We start from the raw sequence: 25,329 nt of genomic DNA on the forward strand, positions 1-25,329 counted from the left end.
CTATACGCACGTCATATATTGTATTTCAATTAATTATGGAGAAGAAACAGCAGCAATCAGCAGTTATCTGGCAATAAGATCTATATTTATACAGAAATTTGTAATCTCTCCGAGTTTGCCAGTTAAACAGTTATCGAAATATGTTGTTAGAAACGGATAGTTTTCGGATATAACTAGTTAGAACCGTTTATAAATCAATGGAAGTGCTAGTCATTTGATTTTCCATACAGTTGTTGCCATAGATAACCTCAAAGATATAATAAAAAGCTTTCGGATCAATGTTCTGGGTGCCTACGTGACCTTTCTAGTTCATATTGTATCAATTATAGAAGGGTTCTGCTGAAAACATCTGCCTAACTTCGATCAATTGCTTTTTAAAATCCGAACGACTCAAACAACTCGAGAAAGCTTCGAAAGTTGGAGGTGAAAGCTCTGGTAACAAATTTAAATAATAAACTGACAGTTTTAAGGCAAAAGAAATATCGAAAGTAGGCTTTCCAATCAGAGTTCCTGGCCTAAGGAGACATTCAAGAAGTCAAAGAACTCAAAACCCGCAAGAAATGCAACAATATCCATTGATTCAAAGCAAAAAAACATGCTGGAAGCGATATAGCCTCAACTAGATCGAAAATCCAGACAATATGGCCTTTTATCGCTGAGAAAGCTTAGCAGATTGCAGGCGAAATCGCTGGGAACAAATTTACAATTTTTATTTAGAGATTCCGTACTAACTAGAAGTAGCTTTAACAAAAAGTTATGTAGCCCTGGAAATGAACTTAGAAAAGACAGTTTCCAATTTCGAGAATATCGAGTTCTAAATTAAGCTTTATCACTGAAAGCTGTAAAAGCTTCATTAAAGCTAATGCGATCAAGAGACTCCACTCCCTAAAAGACTTCATTACTTGTGAAATCACAAAGAAAAACTCGTCCACATGCCCGCTTTGGTTCATTTTCGGTAGCTCTTTGAGTAAACTTTCGCTAACGCACTTCACACGGTACCGTCGGCTAATCTAAATAGCCAAATAAATTGCCAATAATTGGCTTTACTCCACAATCAACGAAGTAGAACCACTCGAACTCCAATGCTATTGTATAAATCGTGTTCGACACAGAGCCAGTAGTACTTCAAATAGACAATGTTCCAAAACAAAATAAAAAGAGAAGAAAAAACAATTCGACGCCACAAAACACTTCGCTGATTCAAGTACAGCTCTCGAGTGTCTCATAAAACAAACGAGTGTTCAACTAATAAACGACAAATTAAATTACACATCATCAACATTGACGCCGGCAAAAGCAACGTGATGAACACCGGTCCGGGGCTCTGCGTCATCCGAGTTCGAAGTCATCAATACAACAACGCTTTGTTCGTACAATCATAGTGACAACTACAAGTACAACAAGTGCCATAAACACTACAACAACACAAAAATAATAACCAAATGTACAACAACGGCGGCGTACGGAATATGTTGTCGAACACTTGTGGACAAGTGTACAGTGCTTTGTATTGGTTCTGGAACCAGTTCGAGCACTTGAGATTCTCAAGAAGCTGAAATAAAAACTTCAAGCAAACGATCGACACAACAACACAACAGTTGTGGAGTCAGAAGAGTTGTGGTTAGGGTGCTGTTGTGTGAGAGGGGACTCAACCAACCTACGCCGCTCGGTTGAGGGAGGTGCTATAAAATGCCATGATATATGGGTTGGTAGGTGGGAGCTAAACAACAACCGAAGCGATTACAAGCGTACACTGAAGTGTCGTATAGATATGTATAACGGTAATATGTCCGCTCTCTAGCAATTACACACTCTCTTCGTACATAATTATGATTTATTTGCTACTGATTGCATTGGCGTTGAAAATACTGTATAACGTGTTGTTTTTGTTATTATATGTATATATGTTTCGGTATATCAGTCATAGCGAGTAGGCGGTACAGTAACTCATACGCTCAGCTGGTTGGTCGCGCCGATTTAGGTTTATCAAACAAAAAAGCACTTTGTTGGACAAGCTCTAGCGACAAGTGAACACGTATCAGTAGCAGAGAACATGGCAGGTATGAGAAGAAAATTTTAGAGAAAGTAAAAAAAAAAATAATTAAAATCAATATAACAGTTATATGTGGTCTAGGGGAAGTTCTGAACCGATTATATCAATTTTTGTACCAGACCACATTGTTGTCTGGAAGAAATGTCTGTTAGCACATTACAAATTTATCAATATATCCGTCATAAATTCGACCGGAGGCCTTGAGATCGCCATAGTAGGTATATGGGGACTAGAAAATGTATGAACCGATATCGACTATTTTTTAAGAGAAATACCACATATCAAATACGTTTAATTTTGTTCCAATATATTCGTTAATACTTGAAATATATATTGTAAATCGGTCAAGTAGTCGTGAGATATGAAATTTCTCCTAAAACGGTTCCATACCGACTGTTCCTTTTCCGAACCGATCCATTGATAGACCTACTGTACCATCTCTATATATACAAATGACCCACCAGACTAGGCACCACCTTACAACTTAAATCCTATAACCTCCGATTGAAAAAAGTGGGCTTGGCAGTAGACTGAGGACACCATACAATGATTACTGTTAAAGCTGCCAAGAAATAAATGGGGAGCAGACTGTATAACATCTTCTAAGTGAATGCAAAGCTTTGTACAGCAAAATAATGACAACAATTGGTCGCGATTTTCTTGACGACTCTCGGAGGTTGCACTTATAGTACTTGTTAAACTGAGTAAATTGATCAAGACCAGAGGATGGTTCGGAATGGACTTGATAATATGAGGGGATTCTAGTGCCGGTGGTTTCACAATTGAGCTCCTAAAGGCCCGAGTGCGTTTTAAGACATCCACTTTATCTAATTATCTACTGTTCAGGCAATAAGTATCGCACATAACTGCTATGGGAATGGTCGAGCTTTAACGCTTTTTACCCCTTTTACTTTAATCTTCGCTTTGTATCTTCGTTAGTGACTGAGTTCTACAGGTTTAGTTTTCCGAATAATCTAATAATAATTGTGACAATATCAAGCTCATATTGATGTCAAGGACAAGAGTAGCCAGAGGTTCCTCATCAAGATATCTTAATTCGTAATCAAATTATCACTTGTTCTGTAGACGAACGTAAGAAGAGCGGACTTCTGGATTCGAAAACGGACCCAACATATATCTATAAAGTATACTAATGTAAATAAATCCGCTTCTCACTCTTTCTCAACGCATAACAACAACAGAAAACTGTCCGTTTAAACTTCGCCAACGTCACTCGTCAGCTATTTAATTTGCGCCCAGTTAGTTAGACGAATCGCAAAAACAAAAAAAAAACAGTAATTTATCAAGACAAAATTAAAATAAATATTTGCAATTGTTTCCAGGTTTTTTTCTCGTGACGAGTTCTATGAATGTAAGTATATATGTATATTTATAGTTTAAAAATACAAAAAAAAAATCAAATTAAATATTTATCGTTGCTGTTGTTGTTGCGTAATACTCATTGTTTTTGCGCTGTCAAACTAACCTATCGCTTGTCCGTCGAAAGCAGAAAATTATTATATTGTCAGCGAGTGAATCGAAGTGAGTTGAAGTTGGACGTTATCTGCTTCTCGTCGTCGCAGTCGTGATTTAATAAACGATAAACGATAAGCACATATGTATGTAGTATAGCATGTATGTCGTATTTATGTTGCTCATTTGTTGTTTATTTATAATCATCATTCTTTTTTTGTGTTATTAACAATTATTTAGTAACAATTTCCTTTATTTAATCACAAATCAAGTGAAATGTTAGTTGCTTCATGGCATGTTTTGACTGAATGTTGATGTGTTTCGTTGATTTTATTTTATTTTTAGAATTGTGTTATTTCTTTTTAAACATCTTCATGTCAGTCATGTAAGTGGGTTATGAGTACGAGGTTAGCGGTAAAGTACCATTTATCGCATTGTAACGTGAGTTATTGGTTTAGCAATTGTCAAAGCATTGATATTAACTAAAGAAAGAGTGTGAAAATGTCACTAATTTGCGAATAAAAGCGATTTGGAACACCCACGAGCAGAAATGATCACCGCTTTAGCCTTAGATCGGAGATCTTTAATATACTTCAGCTCTATTTCTATGTTGTTCTCATTACTGATTCTAAAACCTGGCGAAAAGCCGAATCTAGAGTGAAACTCTTCCTTGAAATATGTTCTCCGTTTAACATTTGAGCTATAAAACCATAACTCGATCCTTTCCTCCAACTTCGTCTCCATTTCTTTTTCCAAAACCGCACCAAGAACATACTCCATAGAGATCTCTACTTCGAAGTATAGTTCACACATAAATTTTAAACTATAGAGTTCGGTCCATTCCAACATCCTTTCAGTATCCATAAGAAACTATAATGGCATTGTCGCTGGATCGAAGATCTTTCATCTATTTCTGTCTATTTCTACTCTATTGATATGTTTTCTTCATTACTTTTACCAATATCAGTCCAAGAACCGTCTCTACAGAGAATTCTTCCCCCAAGTATAATCCCCACAGTAATATTGAGCTATGGAGTTCCGTCCATTTTACCATCTTCTTAAGTAGTTATACGGAAACTACATACATTTCGCCTTAAATAGTTCTCATGATGCTCATAGTGTTTTTAATTCCTTCCTGGTGTAAAAGAGAGCTGTGGCGAGGTCTTCAACAATTTCAAATATCGGTATCTGACATTATTCCTTAAATATCAAAGCTGATTGTAGAGAAGATAAACTTTTTTAGATACCCGCTATCTCAAAACTTAACAACCCCGAAGGTGTTCTTTCGAAAAGTTGCCGGTGCCGGACTTCTTTAACTCTTAGAAAACTCATGATGGTTTGAATGAATGTCAGTCTTTTGTTCAGCAAACCTTTATAGAACCTTGTCTCACAGTAAGAGGACTAGAAGTCCAGTTATTTTTATTGTTGAGGAAGCATAAAAAGTTACCGAAGTATTTTTGGAAAATGCTGTTGAGTTTATGGTGTTTTATCGGTTAGACCATCGAGGAGGAATACAAAAATATAAGCAAACTACTATGACATTTCTTAAAGGAAGGAGACCGAGTGGACTTGGCAAATAGTATTATTTTTAAAACTGAGTGGATCTCCTAGCCTACAGTTGCTTAACCCTGGATCGTAGTCCTTTAGGTGAGAATCATTGGTTTAGGATTAGAAGAGAAGGCGCTTGGTATAATAACGACCTCATTTTTATAAAGTCCGAGGAAGTTTTAGTGAAGAGTATAACATTAAGTCAGGTTGTTGAAGCTTTCTGCATCAATAACTTCATAAAAGAAACACTTTGAAAACGAGCCGAAGATACCCTAAAGAGCAACACTTGCAAGGTAGAGAGCAACGATTTCACGTCACTTAGAGTAAAAAGCACTTTTACTTGTAATCGTCAGGTGGAGTAAAAACTAAAGCTTCTCGAAGCTGTAGAAGACCTGAGAAATACATAACGTTGTAATTCGTTGGCTTCAGCCAGGAACCTTACTTCAAAAGTATTTAAAAAAGACAAATGAATATATAAAATTTATGTTTTCTTCATAATATCAGCATGCCTATACGAGCTTACGCGTAATCCCAGTAGGGTAAATAAACAACAGTGTCAATATTACACACAAAATAAACAAATACAAAATAAAGAAAAATATTTAAAGAAACCAAGATGAAATGAATGCCATTGAGACCACTTGAGAGGCGCGTTAAAGCGAAATCCAAATGAAATGAAAACGTGAAATCGTCAAATCAGTGATATCAAACAAAAGTATTTATGTTAAGGATGAACTGGAACGCAACGCAGGCAGATAAGGAAGGCAGTGGAACATATTTAAACAACATGAGCAGCATAAGGGAAACGGCCGGCATACATACATACTATACATACCAAATTATGATTATAAAAAAATTCAATGAAATTATAGGCAAACAAATTGATAACAAATATAAAGTGTAATGCTGACAGAAGGGCTGATTATAGATTATAATATTTATACAGGAGTTGTTGTTGATAAAATGTTGGAAAACAAATTAATCAAACTGCACCAAGGTGCTGATCATATCAAGCACACATACGCACATATACATATGAATATATGAATGTTTATATATATGTATATATCTAGGTAAACATATCGATTTAAAGCTCATTGATAAGACGATTGTAGGGCAACATTAATTGCGTTCTTGGATTTGACAAACACACACACACACCTCTATATCGTATATATCAATTACATACAAACGCTTGGCTACTGCATTGAGGTGTATGTCTGTTGGCTCACTCAATCGTTTACTCATACAGTCACTCACTCACTCATTCACTTCGCTCACACTGTCCATGTCATTCACTGACTTAATTATGTAAATATGTATCTATGTATGTGTGCTTGTTTATTGGTAAGAAAATCACTTACCTACCATGGCTATTTGATTATTTAAATAGTTAAGTCTCTTTTAAATGCCAGTTGACATTTTATTGCCCATACTCGATCCATTTTGCATTGTGCGACGGTTGCTGGCTTTGCCGCGTATGTATGTGCATGTGTGTGTGTGTGTGTGTGTGCTGGAGTGGCACTGGGGACAGGAAGTCTGCTGAGGCCAAAATGTGTTGAATGGCATTATTTTGATTGAAAAGTTGAAAACACTCTTTGGATTTTGAAGCATGATTTGCTGAAATTTAAATAAAATAAAAAAATATTAGAAAAATAAATTTTAAAAATATAATTATTTTAATGGAAAATTTGTTTAACATAACAATAAATAAGTGTAAAAAAATATTAATATTAAACAAGTAAGGAAGAGCTAAGTTCGGGTGTAACCGAACATTTTATACACTCTCAATTTATTTATTTAATTTTATAAAGGGGCATTCTGGTCTAGACACATGCATTTTAGACATTTTTTAAACTAAGATAAAAAAATTAAAAACATTTTTACTACCCATTTTTTATATGTTTTTTTATTGCAATTTTAATAATATAAACAAAAATTGCAAGAAAAAAACCAAAATTCGTTGAGATACGGGCCGGTGGAGTGGGGGCTTAAAAAAGCGGTGCGTCCTGGTTGACGTGATTTCAACCCCTGTAGAGATCTAAAACTTCATTCTCTTCTTCATTAGTAAGGATGTCGTTATCGGGTTGACCATTTCCATTTCCAAAAAAAAAAAAAAAATGGCGTCGACTTGAAAAAAAAATTTTTTTTGACCCGATTTTTTCGACCTTTTCGAATTTTTTAAAAATACAAAAAATCAAAAAATCAAAATTTTTGAAAATCCAAGACAGACACGATAGATCATGTATAAAGAAGATATATACCAAATTTCAGTGGAATCGGTTCAGTAGAACTTTAGATATCATGACAACCACCTCAAAAAAAGTAGTTTCCAGAAAAACGCGTTTAAAGTTTAAGAGACCGCTCGGCCGGCTAGGACGCCACGTCACAAAATCGGCTGTATCTCCACAAATAAGTCGCATTTTGAAAAATTCTTTCAAGGTCATATTCTAGGAAAGTCCAAACTTTCAAAATATGCAAAAAAAATAGGATTTTTTCAATATCCTAGACCAGAATACCCCCTCAAAGAACACACAATTTGACCCACATATTCGGAACAAAGTTCAGTAGAAAACAAAAATCATTATATATAGTATATGGTGGCTGGGGTAATTTCTGGAACGATTTCAATTATTTTTGCCAGCAAAGGAACATTATATCCAAGATTTTACGTTCACTAAATTTTGCTAAGATATCTCACATGCAAACCGGCATAAACTACACAGGAACTTTGAAAATCCACAAATGAGGTATATGGGAGCTAGAGGAAATATTGGCCTGATTTTTCTCATATTTAGCACAGACGCACACTGTTGAAAGGAACACACCTCCTTTGAATTTTTTTAGAATATCTGAGCGATTTGTCGATATTTTCAATAAAAAATTAGTTACAAGCTTCGAGGTCCTCATATTCGATATCTGGGGCCTTGACAAAGTTACAGTGTGCTTTCGGTGATTTTTATACGGGTTATACCACACCAGAAATATAGTAATTTTTTCAAAGTTTCATTCCGATATCTTCACTGTTGCTTAACTTATATGTGTAGTGTAAAGTGAACGAATCAGATGAACCTCAAAATTGTGTTATTAGCAAAGTGGGCGTGGTTTCGAATAGATTTCACCCATTTTCAAATTACATTGCGATGATTAAGAAATGTTACAAACCAAATTTTGTTAAAAATGGTCGAGTAGTTCCTGAGATATGGTTTTGACCAATAAGTGGACGCGGCCACGCACATCGTCCTTTTTATAGCCTGAACAGGGTATATTAAGTTTGTCACGAAGTTTGTAACACCCAGAAGGAAGCGTCGGAGGCCCTATAAAGTATATACATATATGAATGATCAGTATGTGAACTGAGTCCATTTAGCCATGTCCGTCTGTCTGTCTGTATATATACGAACTAGTCCTTCAGTTTTTAAGATAACGTTTTGAAATTTTGCAGATGTTATTTTCTCTTCAAGAAGCAGCTCATTTGTCGGAACTGCCGATATCGGACCACTATATCATATAGCTGCCATACAAACTGAACGATCGGAATCAAGGGCTTGAATGGAAAACTTCCGCATTTTACTACATATCTTCACGAAATTTGGTGCGAGTTATTGTTCATAGAAATAACTAAAAAATTGTTCAGATCGGTTCCCTACTAAAAGAAATGCACATGTGAAGGGTATATTAGCTTCGGTACAGCCGAAGTTAACGTTTTTTCTATGCACTATGTAGTGGCTAAAGGAAATGAAATTTGATTGATATAGCTTTAGTAGTTTATAATATACATACAAAAAATGAATAAGAGGCGGGACCAAACCCACTTTCTCAAAAAAATTACACCATCCTCTGAACCAAATTTTGCTTTCATTACTTTTTTTAATCGGAAAAATTAGCAAAGAAAATTTATTAAATGAAATATGAAATATTAAAAAAAAATAATATAATATATTTAAATATTTCATATCTTTATATGCAAATCTCCCCACCCGCCTCAACTTCTTCATATGCAAATGCGTCGCTTCAACAACCCCTCACAACTCGCCAACATGTTGCATGTACGCATATGCATGTTGCAACTCATCATTATCATCGGTGTAACCACTGAATAACAATAACTGCAACAACAACAACAACAACACCACTTTATGCATAGACCAAACCAATTGACGCTGGCGGATTACATGAGCGGAAATTTGGAAATTCAATTTTAAAAGCAGCTGCCACGTGTCCGCTTTACGCCAACACCACATCAATGTGTGCGCGCAACAAAGCTAAATTTGTTGTTTTTGTAGCACTTAATAATAATAGTGCGCATCACGGTTAGTGCTATACAACGGGTGTATTGTTGTTAATGTTTTGATGTTGTCATCGGGCGAGCGCGCCCACACGTCGGCAGCGCAGCGAAAAGGCAACAACACGCCGAATTTTTAATAAACATTTGTAAGCATGTAGCGCTGTTGTTGTTGTTGTTGTGGAAACCGCTGAAATTGAGCAATAAATGTCGAGGCAGCCGAATTAACGCCGCGCGGCAGTCGCAACGCCGCAGCGGAAGTGCTCAAGCGCTCCCACCGCACCGCACCAACCAAAAGGTGGCTAAAAGGGCGTGTGATTGACTTAATTGACTATGAAAATGAGAAATTGCCAAAGCGCTGAATCAAATTGAGCAATCGGCCGACGGCAAACGGTAAACGCGCCGCTATGCCGCAGCTGGCGCGGCGGTTAATGACTGTTTTGCCGCTCTGCCGACATTATGTAGAAATTGTAAAACATTTTAAAGCCCATCAAAGCCGTTACATACGTCGATTAAGGGTGTTGGCGGTTATTGCGGAGCGACCGCACCCCTGTACGTTCACTTGGAAGAGCGGGCGCCAACCCTGTCAGCCAACCGCCAGTGGTTTAATGTGATTTTTAACACCCCCTCGCCCACTTTGCTGCCATTTACTAGCCAGCTAATTACATTGTTTTAACAATCGCAGGCTTGTATTGTAATTGTAATTGTAGTTGGTTCTGGTTCTTTGCTTTGTGGCCTCATTTCGAAATCACCGCCGACATGTGGACGCGTGTGAATTTGTACATTAAAATGATAAATTTAACTGCGGGAAAGCACAACTAATTAGTTGAGATTTTAATGACTTCACAGCTAACAGCTAACCGACTGAGGTTTCAGGCGACAGAAAAAATCAACAGTGGGAAGAAATCAGAGGAATACCTACTTAATACGGTAAGAAATGAGTTCAGAAGAAGAACGATGCCGTGGAAACAACAAATTGGAAATTATTCGAAGCTAAATATTTCATAGAAAGTTTAGCAGGCAGAAGACTAAAGGAACGACTACCCATAAAACCGATTAGAACGAACGAAGTTAAGTTTCGATAGACTCGGTTAGGTTAGGCCAAGGTGTATATCTCTATGACTGCCGATAATATCACTTTAAACAGAGCTTCGACTGTCCTTTGTGGCACCCAAATACACCTAACGGATTGAAAGATCCTCACAATTCGACAAAGCGCTTGGACACCATTACAAAATTCTGAAGTCGGTTAATACCGACACCAATCACTTCGCAGGGTTCACCGAAGCTGTGTCTACCAAGGAGTTTTAACCTGAGTTTGGCGAATGCCGGACATTGAAGGAGGAAGTGCTTGGTTGATTCCTCTTCGCCTTCAGCAAAGCAGTCATGGTAACTTGGATTTCGAGGAGACTCTCACTAGAGACTAGAGTCCGGAGACTAGAGACCAATTTCATCGAGTGGATAACTTAGTATCGATATTTTTGTATTACGAAGTACCTTTGGATGTTGGAATAATGAACGGTTTAGAATATCGTTGTACAGGACGTCTAATAGACTCTCCTAGTCCATGTTACCGCCAACCAGAGGAAAGTCCTATTAATGAACATAACAAAGGAACTTTCGATGCGGACCAAAAGGAACGGAACGGAAATGATTCTGCAGACCGACGAGCAAATTAGAAGAAGTCGAGCTCACAAATTAGTTGTTTATTAGTAAAATATGAGCATTAAGCTTCTCATTCTTCGAAAAGCTTAGACATCGACGACTGTAGTATCAGCCAAAAAACCGGCATCCTCACTACCACTTTCTCTCGGTAGCTGACAGTGTATAAATTATAGCAAGTTAAAGAAATTAACTGTTCAAACATGATTACTCAATCGACACAATTAATTAAGAGACTCTTCAGCAGAAGCTCTAACATCGCTTAATATAAACAAATTTCCTTCGAACACCCGCCCAACAGCAACAAAACTACGCCCACACCATTTCAAACATAAAACATACTCAATATGCTTTAGCCTGTCCACTAACTCATCGTTAGATTTCAGCTTGACCACATAAATTACAAGTCCACAAGAAGCGCATAAATCACAAGGCACGAGCAGAGCCAATTTTTATGCTTACAAGGATGTGCCGACAGCTTCTAATTGAATTGATTGACAATATTTTATGTTTATTTTTATTTCATTGAAGCAAAAGACTTTTTGTACACCGAATGAGTATATTTCGCAACTTTTTGTTAGTGTTTTTTGCAACAGGATTCTCTGCTTTCCACCCGCTGTTTTTGTGCGTCCGCTTCACGCGAACGGAGGGTTAGTGCTTAATGATCGAATTTGTTTAGATTAGTACTAATAGTCTGAAAGACGCCCTCTGGCTGAGCGTGATTTTTTATGAAATCGTTAGAAAATCGCAAGCATGAAGGGACGAGTGAGTGAATGAATGACACATATGTTTGCGAGCACTTGAAAGCATAAAAAACGACAGGATATGCAATAAAAATAGGTTGGGCGGAAAAACAATCTCGCACAAAGAGTGGGGACGATGCGGATGGGTGACTGCGAAAGTCCGCAGACCAATAAATACGCAAATATGTGTGCGAATTTTGTTGCAAAGTGCGTACAAAGTCTCAACGCAGTTAGCTGAAAATCAAAGATTTGTAAGCAAAGTAGCGAAGCATATGGAAAATAGTTTGGTTGTGGCATTGTGAGGGTGTTTTGAACTTTGCAAGGCAAGAGGCAATGTAGTGCAGACATTATTGCTAAAGTTTACAAAACACTTCGCACTACACACTCCCTCCAAACGAGTTTGGTCCTCTGCATTCCAATGTATTGCTTACACTTAAACTAATGAAATCGTCTGTTAAATGAATTGTAAAAGCCATAGACGACGACGACGACATGCCAAAAGGATAACAACCCGAAAAAAATAAGCAATTGACTTTGCAATGCGGCTGAAGCGGAAGTGCGCAATTTTGTGTTTGGAGAAATTTTAAATTTTACAAATTCATTTCATTTGTGGTTTGGTTTGAAAAACGCCTCCCTTTTTTGATTGCGTGTGACCGCTAGCGTTTGTGGGTAATTCTTCTGCAATTTTCAATTGGTACACTCACGATTAAGCGCTTTAAAATGAGCGTGGGTGTGGAGGAAATGCTAACAAGTCTACTGGTATACATATGAAGAGGCTATTGAATGCTTCCGAAGTGTCTACATGCCCTGCCAGCTATTAAAAAGCGCATTTTAAAGCACTTCAATCGACAGCTGTTATCCCTTTTCACGCCCAACTGCAAAGTCGGTGGCCTTTTAATGGCTTTACTTGGCGAATTTGCTTCGACGCTTACTTTGCACTACTTTCCTGTTTGTGTAGAAATCATTTCAGCTGATTCGCTGATTTATGTCAAACGGAAGAGTAGCAGAAACTTGGGTAATTTAAAATTAAGAGAATTGTGGTAAATGATATCCAGGATTTTTTCTTTTTATTTGTTTTATTTTAACTTTTTTTGCTGTGTCCAAACTGCAAAGAAAAAATATTTATTAAAAATAGTTTGAGTGAGAGACTCATGAATTATTACTCTTATTTCATAACAAGCTCATTGGTTCGTTATTTTCAGCACAGGTTCTTAATCACACAATTGTTTATGTTTGTGCGGAAAACATAAATCTCATCTTCGTCTACACTAATCTCTTTTTAAACCCTTTCTGTCTTCGGTGGCTAAAATGGTTTGTCCCACACTCGTTATATCCTACCAAAAAAATAAATAAATACATTTTAATAAATTATGCCGTATGCAAATATTTACCTTATTCGTCCTTTCGAATTCGCACAACATTTCAAGCAAATTTTCTACATGAATATCACTTCTAGCTACTCTTTCAGCCTCAATTGTTTTTGTCACACTTCCGGAACTTAATGGCCTGAATCCTTTGACTTTCCGGTGTATCCCGCTTCCAATTTTGTTTTTGCTTTGTTGCTCAGCAACTCGCACTCACTGCCAAACGCATTCTCTTACATCTTTGGCATTTAAGTGACCCGTCATAATTCTTTTGTTCCATTATTCGTTAATTTTTTTTTTGCATTCGGGCAAAAATGCCCAACAACAATAGCTACTTTCGGGATTTTGGCTTCATTCACGTTATTTGTAATTGCTTTTGGGCCGCTAATAAATTATCAGTTATTTAATTTTGACAATTTTCATATTTTTCGGATTGGTGACTAAATCATTCAGTTTGGCTTTACTTAGTTGTAAGTTATGAAAGTTCGTTGCAGAACAGGGCGCAATGATTTGTGAGAGAGTAATTCTCCTGTTCTTTACTTTATTTTTAACTTTCCAATTTAGTTTATGAATACTCCATATTCAATCCAAGAGGATAGAGGACAATATACATATATCATTAGTAATGTGCCTCAAGGCTTTTCCAACATATTTCTTCAAGTCTCCTGAACAAGAGGTCTTAACGAGTAGTATTTACAGGAATTCATTCGATTAACTGCAACTACTGAAAATGGTGATTATATCACGGAATATACAAAGCTATGATATCTAAGAAGAATTCAACTTAAATGAAACTCAGAACCAATAGGGATAGTATCTCAAGCCTCTTTGAGATGGTACGCCGACTGCTTTCGTTTTATTTTCCCTATTTTCTTTCAAGATACGTGGTTGCCATGTGAAGGCATTGCACAAATTATTTATTTATTGACTTGTCTAATAGCTAAAATAACAATTAACGTCGAAAAGACAGCGGCGTAACGGAAGTCCTTAAATTGCCGACGAAAAAGGCAATACGCAACGAGTGAAGGGTTCCAGACATACATATGTGTGTCGAGCAGAAAGGGTTGGCGTTCAACAAATAGTCAACAAAACACCTACATACAAAATAAAGACACCCAAGGTAGCAGTCGGTAGTGAAATATGAGACCAATATGCAGTCATGATAATTTGTTATGAGCGTATATTATTATTTGTTTGATTTCTAGGACAAGCTTGTGTGAGGGCGTTGTTTACATTGTGTGTCGCATTTGTTTTGTGAGTTGTTTGTTTCTTTTATTTTTGGTTGTTGAGTTCACCGATTGATTTGCTCTGCACCCTTTAATGTTATGTATACTCGGCTGATGCATAAAAATGTCGTAGGTGCCAGGCAATTGTGCGACACGTGAGCTGACTTTCACCTTTCGGCGGCTATCGGCAGGAGCACAGCTACAACTGGTGTCACCTTTCGGGCTACATTTAAACATGTCGCGCTAAGGCAGGCATAAAAAAAGAGTTATTCAAATTCATATTCTTCCATTGGTGGCTCCCTCCATACGATATTTTGACATTTTCGGGTTCAACGCCTCGGTAGCTAAGTGTCTCAATTAGCATATCGCTAGCGTGGGAAGTGTGCCTTCACTCTATCAATGCTTTTATACAATCCCTTATTACCCTTGCTGTCGTATTGTGTTTTGTTCAACCACAAAATTAGCCAGCGAGGTCATGTGAAAGTGCAAAATTTGATTTTGATTTGTTTAATGGTTTCTCCAACGCTCAACAGCCCTTTATTTTGATTTTTATATCATATTACTTTTACACTCTTTGATTTCGTTTATTGTTATGATATGCAAATCATGCGAGAAGGCAATATTTAAAGTGATGTTTTAATGTACGCTCATATGCATATTCCGACGATCAATATGTCTGTGTGACATGTGCAATACACGCGATGATCCATTAAAGTCAACTGAGCAGCACTTATTGCCATTTTTTCCATGCCAAAAAAGAGTTGTGGGAATTTATTTCGGAGCGTTCTAGTAAAGCTGGGAAAATTTTTGCGTGTTAGTAGATATTAAATACACACTGCTTTAGGAGCAATCATATACGTATTGGTCTCTTAGATCAATTTATACTACTTACTAACTGTAAATCTAGTACTGTATGCTAATTTCTAGTTCTGCTAGGTTTGAAACTTGTATAGTCTGGATATTGTATATATTAGCGAGGATTTTTTCTTTTTATTTCTTTTATTCCATAACGGTAATTCTTGAAACTTGCATAGTTTGGATGTTAAATATATTTACGAAGATTGTTGTTTTTTAATTTCTTTTATTCTGTAACTGTAATGCAAAATATTAATATTAACAACATTTATACATGAAATTTTAAAATACATACCCGTTTCGCTTTGATAGCCATTATTCCACGATCCCATTACTTCTTCACTAACACCTTCACTTTCCACACTATCTCCTTAATACACACTCATTTTACATCACTTCCTCTCCTCATTACAGCCACTTCTTCAAACATATCGCGCCTTTTGCCCTAAAAAGTAAATTGTTGGACAGTTTTTTTCTACTTTTTATTTTTTACTCGCTGTCATGCTGCTCACTTTATTAGTTGATTCACTGCCTTTACGGCTTTATTTGTATCGCAGTCATTGTGCCACTTATTGTATAGGAAATTACATACATTTTTATTATTTTATTATTGACAACAAATCGTCTTTATCGCCATTGACCTTTTTCTTACACACAAACCTTTTTGATGGCGCATTACTTGTGCAGAGATTTGTGCTTCGAAAACGGAAACAGCATTGACCGGATGACTTGACTGGACGTATGCCAGTCCAGTGTTAGTTTAAGTTAATACATCTATTTTTTCTAGTTTCACATTCTTCTTTTGTGTGCGCGGATTATGTTTTGTATACGCTGACATGCAGAGGAAGTGATTCGCTAGTGATTTCGGCAGATTACATGTTTCCGTATATCTGTATGCTTATGGAGCATGCTCGCTATGATTCAATCATTGTTGCATGCAGTTTTTTTTCTCATTCAATTTCCTACAATATTGAATTGCTTGTTGTTCGGTGATATAACAGCAACTTGAACTTTTTGTTGGCCGGAAATATTACGTATTTTGGCATTTGAGTGTGTTTGACAAGTTTATTTGTGGGCTAAGATAGTATATAATACTGACAGTGCACTTAGATGAAGCATCAAATCTACGTTCGTCTCTTTTTCTTCGTCTGAGAGCTGCATATTTAATAGTAGTTTTGCATTTTGAGCGCCGGTAATCAAGGGTAGTGTTTATTCCTTACTATTTCACGAAGTTTCGCATTGGAACTCCACCATTTTTTCCACTTCTATAATTCCAACTTACTTTTACGTTCTTCACTCACGTACTCAACACTTTAATTCAATATTTAATACAAATTTTCACACAACTTTGCATACGCGCTAAAAGCAATCCATTAGTCGGGAAGTCATTTCTCAAAAATTAACGCTGACCACACGATTGCCGTTTCACCAGAGAAGAAATGCCTTCTCATTGCGGTCAACTAAATTCACTTAGCAAAATCTCTATTTCTGCTGACACAAGACCGCACACTTGACCACTATTGACCAGCATATGTTCCGAAGCATTTTTAATATAAATCATAAGAATGTCATGCATTCATTTACTTAACAATGAAGTGCAAATTCAAGCGAAGAAAAGGCTACACTACTCTTAAGAAGCCAGCTCCACATTCTCCCATAATCAACCCACTCATCTCGGGCTACTCCATGCATTGATTTTCCGTACACCGATCCGCCGATATTGTTCAGCCATAAAAACATTTATCTATAGTTTCCACTTAAATGCACAAAGCGTAAAGCACAAACACGCGTGTTAAATAGTAAAAGTGCCAAAAGCATTTGGACATGCCTGGCCACTTTGCTAACACCAATACATATTTATTTATATGAGAAAAGGTAGCATTTTCCCAAAAAAGCATAAAAGCAAATCGTATATTCATGGAGTTGGTCACTTGCTTTACATTAACCCGCATGCAACGACCCAGCACCACCCCCACCCACAACTGCACATCATCAGCCATAAATGTGCGCATAAATCATAAGCAAATAATAAGCTACGCGCCACCCGGTCCTCGGTTATGCTGGCGGGTGTACGACGAGCTCATAAAGGGATTAGCATCTCCACAATATGCTCAGTACATTGATTATAAGCCGTTTAATAGCTTGGATGGTTGGTTATTTATTAAATGTATATGTTGGTGTATCAAACGGTTATCAGAACAACGAGATTTAGGTCATTTGTAACTTGTATGTTTTTTTTTCATGTAAAGCATGGACACAGACACGGGCGCGAACGCACGCGGCAGCCACGATAAGCTGGGCGATTATGCACAGATTTTGTGGTTTGCTTATGCACACACGTTCATAACAATCATAAACATCTTTATATATAAATATTTATATTTATATATGTGTTTGTGTGTACTTACATTGAATTTTGAGGCTTCCATGCGCTGAAATCGATGAATTTTTAAAATGCAATTCAATTTTTCACTTAACGGTATGCAACAGTTAGACTTTTTTGTTTACATTTCAAAGTGCAGTGCTGCCAAGTGGTAGTGCCAATAGAGCGCAGCCAGACGGTTTGATTTATTTAAACCGTGTTTAAAAATGTGTTACATTAACTGAAATAAAATGGAAAATGTAAATAAAAAATAAATTAAATTAAATAAAAATAAAATTTGTATAAAAAAAAATAGTTTTACCTACACTTTATGCGTATGCTTCAAGGAAATGTCTATTGTAATAATTCTATACGATTTTTGGCAGCTTCGTTTGGACAAGAAAACAGCTCAACTGAAATGGAATGAAATAAAATATAAAAATTATAAACTAATAATTATAAGATGAAAGAAAGAATTAAACAAAAAATTACAAATCTTTCCAAATTAATTAAATTGCTTATTACTTACAGAAAGGTATTGAAATATAGAAGAAAACCCTAGTCGGCTAGACACAAAGGCCCGACTTTCTTCCGTTCCATTGGTCGAAGAATCCGGAATATACCTTGAATTACATCAGACAAAGCAAGAACTACTCAGTAACGATCGCTAAAGATACTTGAGAATGTTTTAAGTCGATTCAGCAATAACTTTTCCTGATTGGAACCGCCATTAGGTACTACCAAAGCTATAAAAAGTCTAACTCACATCAAAACGAGACAATTCTCTACTTGACTACTAGAGGTCGTCAAGTCATTCATTCTACTATAATTGATATCAACGAACAGTAAGGAACGAACCATTTCGGCGAGGTTGGACCACAGGTTCACAGGTGAGGTCGGTTCAAATGAATGTTGGCGTTGTTGTAACGGTTATCTAAATCTGCCTGAATCGGCAAACAAAAGTCAATTGCCATCGAAGTCAGCTAAGGGTAGGTCGAGCTGTTTGAACAGAGTCGGACCAAAGTGAGAGAGGTGTTAGACAGGTGAGGTTAATTGATCATAGGAGATCACTTTAGCAAAATGAATAATCAAATTCTGACCCTCTGCAGTTGAATCAAAGTGTCGACTTTTAGTGAGACGATTATTTTTTACTACTTTAAACGCTCTCTTCCACTCGTTATAGTTCCCAATAAGGTCCTTTTCCAGTCCTGTATGCATTTCTATGTGGGTCTCAAAGTGTCTGTGTTGTAATGAGTCTTATATAAATGTCACAGCGTTGACAGCCGTCGGACGTGTGGCATACGCTCATGAATGCTTAAATGAGTTTGCTGAGCAGCGGTTGAGGGTTCACGCCACCGCACCCTCACAAAAATATACACGTGTCTACAGCATCAGCGATGTTTGTAAGTCAATTCTGGTGACTGTCTTTGCGACTTTTCGCCCAACCGTTCGTGAATTCGTCCGTCCGTTCGTGTGGCCAGCCACTTGCGGTGCATGAGTTCGCACATCAAAAACAGAGCATAAATGCCAGATTTCAATTTGTACACCAAAAGTGTTTATGAGTTTTTCACACAAACAACAACAAAAAGAACAACAGTAGAGGCCGGAGCAAGCACAATGCAAGTTGTAGAAAAGGAAGATTGGCTTTTTAACTGTTATAGCGTCAACAGCGGCGAGCAAACAAACCAACAACACCCACCACCAGCTCAGCGCCGGCATTCGTTGCGCCTCGACGGGTGTAAAGTTCATCATTTAAGGCGTTAAATAGTGGAATACAAAGCGACGACTTGTTTGCAGCGCAGCTAAGTATGCCTTCGGTCTGTTTGACTCCCCCCTTGGGAAATTTTACAGCTTTATTTGTTGTTTGCATTACATTGCCGCTCGTAGCGCTGTAGTTTTTGTTGGCTTTGTGAATTTTGTTGACTTTTGCGCTGTAAATACGAAGCATTTAATTTGTTGTTTATTCAATGGCTGTTATTGTTGTTGTACTTATTGATGTAATTTTCGCCTGTAATATGACATGATGGAATCATCAAAATCGCATTAAACGCGGCGTGTAAATTATACGCTTTATTAAATGAGACGACAATAGCAACAACAACAAGACTCTAACAAAAGCGTAACGAAGGCGCTATAAAAGGATTTGAGCGCTTTACAGAGACGGCTTAAATTTAAAACAGGAAGGATTTAAAGATAACTGTTATATGAGATCAACATAAAATTAGACTAAAAACGCAAATGAGGTTAAGATTTATGCAGTAAACCCCTTTTATGTGTAACTTATTGCAACTAAACCCTAATTTGGACTTGGATCCTCTAATTAGGACTCGGACTGTTAATTTGTGGAATAACCAACTTATTTTTTTTATTTTTGTAAGCTTTCCTCGAAAAGTTCGATGCAGAAGTTCGCAATTAGTCCGGATGTACACCACGGTACTCCAGTAGTCTGGATCTCGAAGGCTTTTAGAGGACAACAAGGTACCCAGTCCTCTTATTTTTTATTTTTGTAAGCTTTTCACGAAAAGTTCGACGCAGGAGATCAGCGGTTAGTCTTCTAAATCTTGCTTAGAGATCGGATGTACACCACGTAGTGAGTAGTCTGGATCTCGAAGGCTTTAAGAGACAACAAGGTTCGAAGCCCTCTCAGGGTTTTTTAATTCGAATCAAATGAAATCTGTCTTGCCAATTCCGTATTTAGATTTCTGGAAATCGCTAAGTACAGAACTCGACTAAATGGACTAAATAAGAACCGTTCGGAATTGGATCCAAAAAGGATCAGAGATTCCTTCCAGTTTACTGAAATGGAATAGTTCTTAAGTATTCTTTATTAAAACCTTTGACCACATCCATCCACTAATTGGAATTCCCACGACACTGGTGTCTAAATTCCCGAAACGGACTCGTTCAAGGATTGAAAATTCCGCAGAATAATCATCTTTAAGAATACATATGTATAAGAGTGAAAATATTAAAAAATGTAGGCATAAAATAAAAATGGCGTACGAGCTGCCACGTGATAATCATTTGTATTCATTAAATTTGCTAGACGCCGCCACAGGCCGCAGACGACTTGCTGAGCGAAGAAAGTAGAAGGTAACTGACAACAAGGCGTTAAACTAGCTGCGTACAACTTAATAACAGTAAAAAAAAGAAACCTGCTGAGACGCAGCTCATAACCGTTATCAGAAAATTTATGATTTTTAATAATAAAAAGTGCGAAAAGAACACAGCGCATTGTCTAAGAGGAGCTAAAGAAGAGTCTGAAAATACAGTCGGGCTAAAAGAATGGAAATTTAAATTTTTTAAAGCAACCGAGCGCAGCTTCATTAAAAACTTTACAACAAAAGCAACATAATCCTTCGTACCCTCTGCCGCTTTACATATTTCATAAAAATGCCTAATCCCGCTTTCGTCAACTCATCATCATCGTCCATCAAAGGCGCGCATACCATCCATCAACAGCTGTCAACGCAGACACTTTTATTGGACACAGATTTTGAGTAAGAAACCACGGCTGATGCAGGTGTAACGGTAAAAAGCGCCTAAAATGCCACTAAGCCTCTAATGAGATGCGCAGACGTGAGCTGCGCGACGGCAGGAGGCAAGCAATCAAACCACCCTTTTGGAAGCGTAACCACAAAAATTAAAAAAAAAAACAACAACTTAATTAGCTGCCAACACCAACAAACAAAAGAACGAACAAGTGCAAAACAAAAGGATGCGCTCATCCGACTAACGCCTGCGTAAAGGGTGGCGCACGAACTGGAGTATGAGGAAGTTCGGCAAAATGGCGTATTTCATGTGATAAATTAAATACCTTTGTGAGTGGCGCTCCATTCGACGCATCACATCTTATTTTGCGGTTTCACGAGCAACCCCAGTAAGTGAGCGCCAAGCAGGTGTCAGCTCACCGCTTCTCCTCACATCACTTTTCAGGGAGAGTATTCTTTTTCTCAACCCAATCGCTGCTGTCACACTGTTTGTCTCTTTCACTCACACACTTTCATACATATGCAGCAAGGATGGGATATTTTTCATGCGCTCTTTAAGGTAAATTTCCCCTGCGTTTTCAACACCATTCCTCTTGAACGTACCGTCTTTGTGGCTTATTTTCTTAAATTTAATGAAGTGATTGATTGATGATTTCTTTTGGTGATTTGATGAAGTGAACTTAAAATAAAATGAAACAAAATTAAATAAAATCAATCTTCTGAAGCCTCAAAATACGCTGACTGCGAAAGTTTACTAGAAGAGACTGCTTACCTTGTAGAAGTGGCTGCTGTGCCGTGAGGACCACTTTTTGAAATACATATAAAAATCGACAGAAAGCCAAATTAATTGAAATATCGAAATCTTCATGAGTTAGAAAACAAAAACGGCGTCTTAAGAGTGTGCTAAATGAGGTTATTCGCTTGGAAAAAAAATTTTATAACTTTTGGTGTCTGAGGAAAGTTTAGAACAATCCAAGTTGGCGCTGAGTTATTGAATTTGACTCAGGTAAGCTTTAAGCTCCAAAGATGAAGTCATTTTAGTTTTCAAGACTATTTCGCTGATTCTAGTCTCTCAGTGAGCTGGTTCGGATGTTCTCGGCAAAGTTTAGCCGTTATTTTTCAGTGAAATCTTTCGATGCTTTTTGTAAATCCAGTCTTTTATGCTTTATGTACCAGTTTCCATTGGAGCTGAGTTTTTGAATTTGACTCAAGAAAGCTTTAAGCTTCAAAGATGAAATAATGCTAGTTTTCAAGACCATTTCGTTGAGAATTCGAGAAGTAGATATTCAAGTCTCTCACTGAGCTGGTTTTGAGAGAGTTTAACGGTTCTTTGTCAGTGAAAGTTTTTCGTAAGTCCATTCTTTTAAGCTTTAAGCTTCAAAAATTGTCTAGACTATTCCGTTGAGAATGGTACTCATTTGAGAAGTAGATATTCAAGTCTCTCAGTGAGATACTTCTGATGATCTCGGCACGTTTAGCGGTTCTTTTACAGCAATAGCTCCACTTTTTGTCAAAGCTTTTTCATAAGTCGTGTTTATTAAGGTTTTAATGGCAGTTTGCGTTCTGGATGTTTTGATTGTTGACTAATCTTGATCCTTATATGGAAGCTGTCTAAGGAAAAAATCACTTAATTGGAAACTTTTTTCAAATTGTCATACCGACTTTGAGTTTTACCTTTTTTCCGAGAAGTGTTTTGTTTGTACAAAAATACTTTGTTAAGGAATTTGATTGTAGTAAAGTGCTTAGAGGCTTTCATTTACAAACTGGCTTTCATTTTGTTCAAAATAACGGCATTACAGTGATTTAAACAACTTTCTTTTAATCTCTCATTTTTTCTCCAACAAATCTCTTGCGACGTTGACTTCTTGAAACATTGCAGTTGGAAACCGCTAAATAAAATAAAATTATATTAATTATTTTATATTAAAAAAAAACACTTATTTCACACAAACTTCTAATTCATGTGAAATATTTTTTTGTTGATTTTTTTTGTTTAAATTTTTATTAATTTTTTTTCTTATTAATTGTATAGTTATTAATATTATTGCTATTTGAGTTTATATTTATCGAATTTATTATATGTAACGGTATTTTGTTTTAGTACTTTTATGCTATTTCTTTTTTCTTTTTTTTTGTTTTTTTTTTTTTTGTAGAATTCGCATAGTCTGGTTAGCGCCTTAACACTACTGATTACAAAACTAATTTAAAATTGTTTTTTTTTTGTTTTTGTTTTTAATTATTAAAATTGTTTAACTACAAACTAATGTGTATAAAAAACTCAAATATTGCCGCAGAACAGCTGATAAATAGAATTTTGCTTTTCAAATTTTATATTATAATAAAAAAATTAAATTTTTTATACTTGAGAGACTTGAAAAAGAAGTCTTTGAAGAAAGGAGAAATTTGTAAAATTCACAAAATGTATATGTGTATATTAAATAAATAAGTATTTTAGACTAAAAAATTAGTCGAAAAAATATTTGAAAAGGTAAATATTTGTAAAATGTAAAATAAGAAAGCAAACTTGGGAAGACTGCAGATGATAACTCATGCACTGTGTGCAATTATTATTACTTTTTTGTTTGAAGCAACATATTTTCTTGCGAATATGTTAAAAAAATATTTAAAATGTTTCCGGTAAAATGGAAAGCAAGCAGGAAGAATAAATACAAATAAGAAGTGCAAAGGATTTTGTTTGAAAATAAAAAAGAACAGTTTTGAAAAAAATATACAATATGAAAGGTGAAAGGTGAAACCTGAAAATACAAATAACAGTATAAAAAAAATTATAAAAAATAATCAAAATTATTTTAAAAAAATAATCAAAATTATTTTAAAAAAATCATAACAATTATTTAAAAAAAAAATCATAAAAAATATTTTAAAGAATCCTAAAAATTATTTAAAAAAAATTATAAAAAAATCATAAAAATTATAAAAAACAAAATCATGAAAATTATTTTAAAAAACATAATAATTATTTTAAAAAATTATAACAATTATTTAAAAAAAATCATCAAAATTATTTAAAAAAATCATAAAAATTATTTTTAAAAAAATCATAAAAATTATTTTAAAAAATTCTAATCAAAAATAAATAAAAATTAGAAATTAAAACAAAAATATGAATAAAAAATATCTAAAAATCTAAAATATAAACAAAAAAAAAATTAATTAACCTTTCTTGTATTAAAATTAAATATTAAATTTAAATAAAATTTAAAAATTTTTAGAAGTTAAAAAAATTAATTTTGGTTTTAATTAAAATTATTATTTTTTAATTTAATTCTTTTTAACTTTTAAAAAAATTTAAACCTTATTTTGAGTTATTTTTTATTCAAAAAGTGCGAAACTTGAAAATACAAAAAACATTATAAATGGTTGAAAAATATTGTTAGAAATGGATAAAAAAAATTATGATTCAAAATTTTAAACAAAAATAAATATAAATTGAAATTACAAAGTGGTTAAAAATTCAAAAATTAAGCAGATTAATTAAAAACAAATACTTCTGTATAAAAATATCTAAAACATGAAATTTAAAATTTTTTAAAAATTAACAATAAATTTTTTAATACAAGAAAAACGAAAAATATTGTATAAAAATGTTACAATGTTTTTAAATAAAAAAAATTGTTATTATAAGAAAAAAGTTAAAACCAAAAAAATTAATCATTCTTGCTTCCTTTCGAAATATACATACCAAAATATGTGTGTGTACACATGTTTGTATGTATTTATATGTACATATAATACTTTTTTTTTGCTATTTTCCATAAAAATTAAAATGTTTGGAAGTGAATTTTTTGAAGCGCACAATAAACACGCTTTAAAGTAGAGACATTTCACAAAAATTCTAAGTAATTTTTTTGTTCATTTTTTTTCTTGTTGTTTCACTTGAGCATAACCTATTATTCGTTATTTTTCACGCTTACATTGCTAGTCCATTTTTTTCAATTTCTTTCTTTAACATTTACTATTTTTTTTTTTTGTTTTTGTTGAAAAGAAAGTGAAAACAATTTCATATGCATTTTGTCAACGAGCCGAGACATTTGTAAGTAAAATTGCTCCGCTTTTAACTTAAAATTTTAAATTGTTTTAATAGTATGTATTTACAATATTCGCCGACACGCGTTTTGGTGGTGGCAGATTTTGGTAAATGCGGTTGGAGAGAAATATCAATGAAAATATACAAATATGTATATAAATAAAAATCTAGTACTCATTAATAAAATAAAATATTAAATAAAAAATTAAAATTTTTTTT

The 25,329-nt window shown here is 35.3% G+C and overlaps 1 long non-coding RNA gene across 9 annotated transcripts in view; it reads right to left on the reverse strand.

The window, feature by feature from the left end:
- Positions 1-23,906, reverse strand: part of LOC105212642 (uncharacterized) — a 98,039-nt gene extending 74,133 nt beyond the window's left edge. For 3 of the 9 annotated variants that reach the window (XR_008471555.1, XR_008471554.1, XR_851735.3), the window contains exons 1-6: positions 22,737-23,906; positions 21,835-22,669; positions 21,389-21,741; positions 17,898-17,984; positions 17,618-17,812; positions 6,443-6,694 (exon numbers count right to left, since the gene is read on the reverse strand). This is a non-coding gene — a long non-coding RNA (uncharacterized LOC105212642). Of the gene's footprint in view, positions 1-6,442; positions 6,695-17,617; positions 17,813-17,893; positions 17,985-18,100; positions 18,195-21,388; positions 21,742-21,834; positions 22,674-22,736 lie in introns of all 9 variants that reach the window. The other 6 variants (XR_008471550.1, XR_008471552.1, XR_008471553.1 and 3 more) reach the window with 6 other exon arrangements.
- Between the last annotated feature and the right edge of the window lie 1,423 nt (positions 23,907-25,329).

The sequence above is a fragment of the Zeugodacus cucurbitae genome, chromosome 5 (genome assembly GCF_028554725.1).
Source record: "Zeugodacus cucurbitae isolate PBARC_wt_2022May chromosome 5, idZeuCucr1.2, whole genome shotgun sequence".
NCBI lineage: Eukaryota > Metazoa > Arthropoda > Insecta > Diptera > Tephritidae > Zeugodacus > Zeugodacus cucurbitae.